The sequence below is a fragment of the Eubalaena glacialis genome, chromosome 13, assembly GCF_028564815.1.
Source record: "Eubalaena glacialis isolate mEubGla1 chromosome 13, mEubGla1.1.hap2.+ XY, whole genome shotgun sequence".
NCBI classification, from domain to species: Eukaryota; Metazoa; Chordata; class Mammalia; order Artiodactyla; family Balaenidae; genus Eubalaena; species Eubalaena glacialis.
The window spans coordinates 29131154-29139065 of NC_083728.1; positions in this window are offsets into that span (position 1 = coordinate 29131154).

Genomic DNA, 7912 nt, shown 5'->3' on the forward strand with positions numbered 1-7912 from the left:
TACAAAATTAATGCACAGAAATCTCTTGCATTCCTATACACTAACAACAAAAGATCAGAAAGAGAAATTAAGGAAACAATCCCATTCACCATTGCAACAAAAAAATAAAATACCTAGGAATACACCTACCTAGAGAGACAAAAAACCTGTATGCAGAAAACTATAAGACACTGATGAAAGAAATTAAAGATGATACCAACAGATGGAGAGATATACCATGTTCTTAGATTGGAAGAATCAATATTGTGAAAATGACTATACTACCCAAAGCAGTCTACAGATTCAATGCAATCCCTATCAAATTACCAATGGCATTTTTTACAGAACTAGAACAAAAAATCTTAAAATTTGTATGGATACACAAAAGACCCCGAATAGCCAAAGCAGTCTTGAGGGAAAAAAACGGAGCTGGAGGAATCAGACTCCCTGACTTCAGACTATACTACAAAGCTACAGTAATCAAGACAATATGGTACTGGCACAAAAACAGAAACATAGATCAATGGAACAAGATAGAAAGCCCAGAGATAAACCCACGCACCTATGGTCAACTAATCTATGACAAAGGAGGCAAGGATATACAATGGAGAAAAGACAGTCTCTTCAATAAGTGGTGCTGGGAAAACTGGACAGCTACGTGTAAAAGAATGAAATTAGAACACTCCCTAACACCATACACAAAAATAAACTCAAAATTGATTAGAGACCTAAATGTAAGACCGGACACTATAAAACTCTTAGAGGAAAACATAGGAAGAACACTCTTTGACATAAATCACAGCAAGATCTTTTTTGATCTACCTCCTAGAGTAATGGAAATAAAAACAAAAATAAACAAATGGGACCTAATGAAACGTCAAAGCTTTTGCACAGCAAAGGAAACCATAAACAAGATGAAAAGACAACCCTCAGAATGGGAGAAAATATTTGCAAATGAATCAACGGACAAAGGATTAATCTCCAAAATATATAAACAGCTCATGCAGCTCAATATTAAAAAAACAAACAACCCAATCCAAAAATGGGCAGAAGACCTAAATAGACATTTCTCTGAAGAAGACATACAGATGGCCAACAAGCACATGAAAAGCTGCTCAACATCACTAATTATTAGAGAAATGCAAATTAAAACTACAATGAAGTATCACCTCACACCAGTTAGAACGGGCATCATCAGAAAATCTACAAACAACAAATGCTGGAGAGGGTGTGGAGAAAAGGGAACCCTCTTGCACTGTTGGTGGGAATGTAAATTGATACAGCCACTATGGAGAACAGTATGGAGGTTCCTTGAAGAACTAAAAATAGAACTACCATATGACCCAGCAATCTCACTACTGGGCATATACCCAGAGAAAATCATTATTCAAAACTACACATGCACCCCCAATGTTCATTGCAGCACTATTTACAATAGCCAGGTCATGGAAGCAACCTAAATGCCCATCGACAGATGAATGGATAAAGAAGATGTGGTACATATATACAATGGAATATTACTCAGCCATAAAAAGGAACAAAATTGGGTCATTTGTTGAGACGTGGATGGATCTACAGACTGTCATACAGAGTGAAGTAAGTCAGAAAGAGAAAAACAAATATCGTATATTAACGCATATATGTGGAACATAGAAAATGGTACAGATGAACCGGTTTGCAGAGCAGAAATTGAGACACAGATGTAGAGAACAAACGTATGGACACCAAGCAGGGAAATCCACAGAGGGGTGGGGGTGGTGGTGTGATGAATTGGGAGATTGGGATTGACATGTATACACTGATCTGTATAAACTTGATGACTAATAAGAACCTGCTGTATAAAAAAAATATGTATGTATATATATTATTCAAGTCATCCAATGATGGAATGACCCGGTTGATTGTATGACTGATTTGACCAATAACAGAGTGATGTGAGTAAAAAAAAAAAAAAAAAATATTGCTTACACCAAAAAAAAGAAAAAAAAAAGCATACACTGTACATCTGCTCTAACCATTAAAGAAAAGGGTGCATTGTCCAGAAGTAAAGAATGCCTGTTTTGAAGATAGAGATAAATACCTCCCTTCCTGGAACATCAACGCTAATACTCCTTTGATGATAAGACTCTCTTCGCAGGCGCCGAGGCCAGGCTGATTTGCTGTGTACGTGCTCATCTGTCTTTTTTGAAATTTTGAAGGAATGTACCCTGTAATGTTTGATGTTCTTTGCTCTGACAAGATACAAAGCTGTGCTAAAAACCATGCTTCTTTGGAACAGTGCCTCAGAGCTATCTGAGAGACTGTCTCCTTGGCTATAGTCCTCAGTTTGGCTCAAATAAAACTCTTTTCTTGTCCCATTAAAAAAAAAAAAACCATGCAAAATGTTTACAACAGTGCCTGCCATCTAATAAGGGCTGTGTGTGTGTCATGTAAACTATTCATTTTCATTATCAATTATCTACCCTAACTACCAGCACCATATGAAACATTGTAAAGATATCGTTGCTCTGAATCCACTCAACAGCTCTGCAAGGGTGATATTACATCTCCATTTTACGGATGAAGGAATTGAGTTTTAGTGGAACTAAGTGGCCCAAAATAACACACTGAGTAAATCTCAGATCTATCTTCTGCCTAAGCAGAGCTCTGACCCACAGCATGATGGTGCTCTTCCGATCAGCAGCAGTGGAGGGAGGGGTGCCGTGGGAAAGAGGATGCAGAGATGCTGGGTTCACATGCCCCACCACCAACCCCTCCACTCTTTCTGGCAGAGTCTGGGGCAAGACAGTCTCTGTATGTGTGAAAGGAACTCAAAGACATCTCTAGACAACACCCTCTGGAATCACCATGGTTGGTGAGCAGGCCTAGAGTCTGGGTGTCCCCAGTAGTATGCCCCCTTCCCTGCCTCCAGCATATCTTGAACCCAGTTCATAGGTGGGATTTCTGCCCTGCCTCTGCCCCATGGTCGCAGTTCTGCTCCTGTTTCACTGGACCAAAATCAAGGTGTTGGCCAGGCTGCACTCCCTTTGGAAGCTCTAGGGGATAATCTGTTCTTGACCTTGTCTAGCTTCTGGTGGCTGCTGGTATTCTTTGATTTGAAGCCACACCTATACCTCCTGTTCTGTCTGTGTAAAATCTCCCTTTGTCTTCCTCTTACTGAGGATACATGCGATTGTATTTAGGGTCCACCTGATAATCCAGGATAATCTCCCCATCTCAAGATCCTTAATTTAATCACATCTGCAAAGGAGGACCCCCCATCCCCCCTTTGCCACATAAAGTAACATTCACAAGCTCCAGGGATTAGGATGTAGAGGTCATTTTTCCACCTACCACAGTAGGTGATCAACAAAAAGGAATTTCCTTCTCATTCCTGCTGGAAATCATTCTCTGGCAATGTGCAGGGCTAAGAAGAATTTTGTACAGCTGGAGATTACCGTGAGCCCTGTTGGAAGAAGTAGGATGCATGTTTGTTGAATATGGGCTGTGCATGGGCACCATAACATATCGCTTGGTTAGGAAGTACCTGTTAATATTCCCATTTGACAGAAAGGAAACTGAGACCCAAAGAGCAAGTGGTCAATGAAGGAAAAGCAGGGCAGTTGAAAGCAAATGAAATTGGGGGTTCAAACTTTGGTTTCTGATAAACTTTTTTGACCTTATCAAGTTGCTATCAAAGACTAGGGTAACTACTCGGTGGATGGTGCCACCTGGTGTCCAGGCAGAGTAACTCTTCTGGGAACCGGCCTGCTCTGTGTTGTGGGAGTGGCTTCTTCACTGTCTGCTTTCCTACTGTGGGACAGGTTATTGGGGGTGCTGTGGACATTGAGGCTTTCTGGCCCTGGAGATCTAGGTTTGAAGTTCAGCTCTGCCACTGACTGAATGACTTGGGGCAAGTCACTTCTCCTTTTCTGAACTTTAACTCTAAAATGAAAATGACATCTCTGAGAGTTATGGAGAGGTCTTGGGAAAGTACTTTGTAAATGGAATAACTGGAGGCAATGAAAAGAAGCATTATCTGCAATAAAACAGGTCTGGATTCATTTAGAAAAATAATTATTGTGCACCTGCTGTATGCAAGGCACTGTTCTGGATGTGGGAATGTAAGAACAAATAAAACAGACAAAATTCATGTTTCCCTGGAGTTAACATTCTAGCTTTCTGGCTTCTGAGTCATTCATTCATTCATTCATTTATCTACAAATAGTTTTCTGGTATCACTGTGTGCCAGGCAATTTCCTAAGCAATGGGCATAGAGGGGATCCAATATGGCTAGAGCACAGGGAGCAAGAGCACAGGATTGGGCAGGGACGGGCCAGGTTTTATGGGGCCTGAAGCCTATAAAACGTAGAGTATTCTTTTCTTAAAGAAAAAGAATACAGTCATAAATACAGAACTAGGTTAGAAAGGGGAATTGTTTCTAGAATGACAGAAGAAATAACAACAAATTATAAAATGTTAAAAGCTGACAATCATAAAATCATAAAATCTGGAAACATAGCATAATATTTTATTAATTAGCCGCCATGATATGGTTCTATAATAATTTTTTCTCTACATTTTTTGCTGTATATTCTTTGACCATATACTCATAAGACAATGATTTTGTTGTCTTTTTATAAAAATATGAAGATGATAATTTAGTGTTTACAAGATTGATTAACTTTTTTGGTGGATAGTTTAAACAATTTTCTTTAAGTTGTAAAGCTTAATGCCATGTAAATTCTTAGGATTATTGTCAAATTTGAGAAAACCTCTAAATTTCTTTCATTCATGAGCTATAAGTCTTTTTATATAGTGACTAAGCTTAAATACTTTTTGGGTTGACAGCACATTAACTAGTTTTATTGTCAGCATCCCCATGTGGTGGCATAATATGAATTCTACATTATCTTCATCCATATCAGTATTTCATGTCAAATAAGTGAGATATTTGAATCTTTCCCCAAATGTATTTATATAATTCACTCTTTTTTAATTAATTAGATTATCACAACAATCTACAAGTGTATTCATTACTTTGATTTGAAATGTATCTATTCCTCTTAACGAATTACCATTGCCCTTTGGTATCTGCGGGGCAATAATTCTTCCACAGATACCAAAATCCACGGATGCTCAAGTCCCTTATGTAAAATGACATAGTATTTGCATATAACCTACTCACACACCCCCCCCATACTTTAAATCATCTCTAGATTACTTATAATACCTAATACAGTGTAAATGCTATGTAAATAGTTGCCACTGTGTGGCAAATTTAAGTTTTGCTTTTTGGAAATTTCTGGAATTTTTTTTCAAATATTTTTGCTGAGGTTGGTTGAAACCACGGATGCAGAACCTGTGGATATGGAGGGCCTACTATACTACTTTTGTTACCATCTACAGGCCATTTCATCTGTAAGAAAGACATTGCTAGGGCAGAAATGCTAAGTAAGGCATGACCCAACACAATGAGATCATACAACACTCAAATTTCCTCACGGACATACTCGCTGTTTACAGTTCGCCATATCCCTACAAACATAGGACTTTGATATCTTCTAGTTTGTGCAATTCCTATTAGAAAGGAAGAAAAAACGTGCAGTGCATTTATAATTGTATAGGCTGCACTGCCAAATATACTTCTGCTTTTAACCAGGCTTTGCGGGGAACCAAATCCTCTGCATATAGTTTAATACATCTGATGATCAGAAGAATTTTCTGTAGACTAGCTCTGGCACCGTATGTTCCAAATCTTGTTTTCCACCCATTTTGCACTGATGCTGGGCACTCATACAACATGCAGCCCTGCACCTTCCAGTCACGGTGCAGGGTGAGTCAGCACAGTGGACAATAGGGGTATTCCTGGAAGCCATTCCTACACTGAGACGGACAGCAATGACACAACTAAAGATGAAAGGGGCTGTGAACCGTACAAATTGATCCTTCTTGTCCTAGTCTGTTCAGGCTGCTATAACAAACTACCATAGACTGGGTGGCTAAACAACAAACATTTGTTTCTCACAGTTCTGGAGGCTGGGAAGTCCAAGATCAAGTTGCCAGCAGATTTGGTGTCTGGTGAGAACCTGCTTTCTAGTTCACAGACAGCTATCTTCTCGCTGTGTCTTCACAAGGCAGAAAGGTTGAAAGGTCTCCTTTATAAGGGCACTAATCCCATATTATTAACCCATCAGGGTGGAGCCTTCATGACCTAATTACCTCCCAAAGGCCCCATCTCCCAATACCATCACATTGGGGATTAGGATTTCAACATACGAATTTGGGGGGACACAAACATTCAATCCATAACACCTCTGAACCTAAATTAATGTACACCTAACTCAACTCTGCCTTAGTTGCATCCTTCAGGTACTCCATTGCCACAGTACAGTATGATAAAGGGAGAGCTGAAAGACATCCATCTTAAAGGATTACAGTTAAATATCTTACTTCTGCAATGTTTACAAAAACACACACCCAGGTGAACACACTGCTATGTTTCTCCCAGGGCCTTGGAGGGGCCCATGCAAGCAACGGCCCTGAAACTGAAGATTCATTGTGGTCAGGATAAATCCACCCATAGGACATGAAGCTAGAATAATAAGTAAGGGGGAGACCATGCAGGACCCTGTAATTGTTAGGAGGGAGTTTGTTTTTGTTCTAAGAGCAACAGGAGGACTTAAAGGGCTTTAAAGGGGGAGACCCTTCTGGCTTCAGTGTGGACAATGGGCTCAAGGAAGGCAAGTGACATGAGGGAGATTGCTGAGAAAGCTGTTGGAGCTTTTCCAGGAGGGAAGTAGCTTAGACCAGGGTGGAGAGGGTAGAGGCAGTGAGAAGCGGATAAAGTCCTATTTGAAGGTGGAGTGATGGGCTTGCTTATGGAGTGATATTAAGGTAGACGTGAGGTTGGCATCAAGGGCATCTCCCAGATGTCTGCCTGAGTGGTCACTATGACACCGTGCCCTGAGGTGGGAAAAGGGGAGCTAAACCCGAGCTGAATTCTGTCTCTATCATCCCCAACTATGTGACCCTGGACAGGTGTCTTCTCCCTCCAGGCCATTTCCTCATCTCAAAAGGAGGGAAATTACTAACTACCTTGTGAGGTTGTTTGAAGAGTAAATAAGACAACCCATCAGCAAGGAGCCTGGGACCTTATCAATAACCTATATATTGGATGCCATTGTTATTCCAAGATTTATCAGTATTTACTATGAAGTTCAAGGGAGGAAACCAGCCTTTGATACATATGCTCTTGTATGGTTTTTCTTATGTTGTAGCAGTTGGCTTTAGCTATTGAAAGCTGTGATATTCCAGGCAGGAAAATGTTTGCTGTCCCTAAAGTGCTGGTCAACGTGAATGATCTTTTTAACAACAACAATAATGATAGCTAATATTTATTGAGCATTTATTATTGCTAGGCTCTTTACATGCTTCATCTCACTCATCTCTTACAATACCCTATGGCACAGGTACTTTTATTATCATCATTTCCATTTTACAGATGAGAAAAACTAAGGTTAAAGAGATTTAATAACTTCTCCAGGGACCTCCTCGCTCTAAGTGCAAAAGATGAGACATCATCCTGGTGATGTTCAGAGGCCAAGCAGAGGGGTCAGACATTACCACCCCTCATAATTGTTTTGCAGTGACTAGTGACCGGGTCGCTTAACAGGTAAGCTCCTCGAGCAAGCACCACGCGAGAAACTGCTCTCAGTGTCCCCCATCCCCGCCCCCGTCCGGGTCCCTGGCCCCTGCCCCGCCCTTTGCCCCACCCACCCATGCCGCCGACCCTTAGCCCCGCCCACTCTGCCGCCCCGCCCTAGGCCTGCCCTGTTCCCTGCCCACTGTCCCACCTATAGCCCCGTGCCATCCCCATATGCCCCTCCCCTCGCCCCGCCCCGGTCCACTGCCCCGCCCCGCCCCACCCCGCCCGTCACCCGGCCGCTCACTC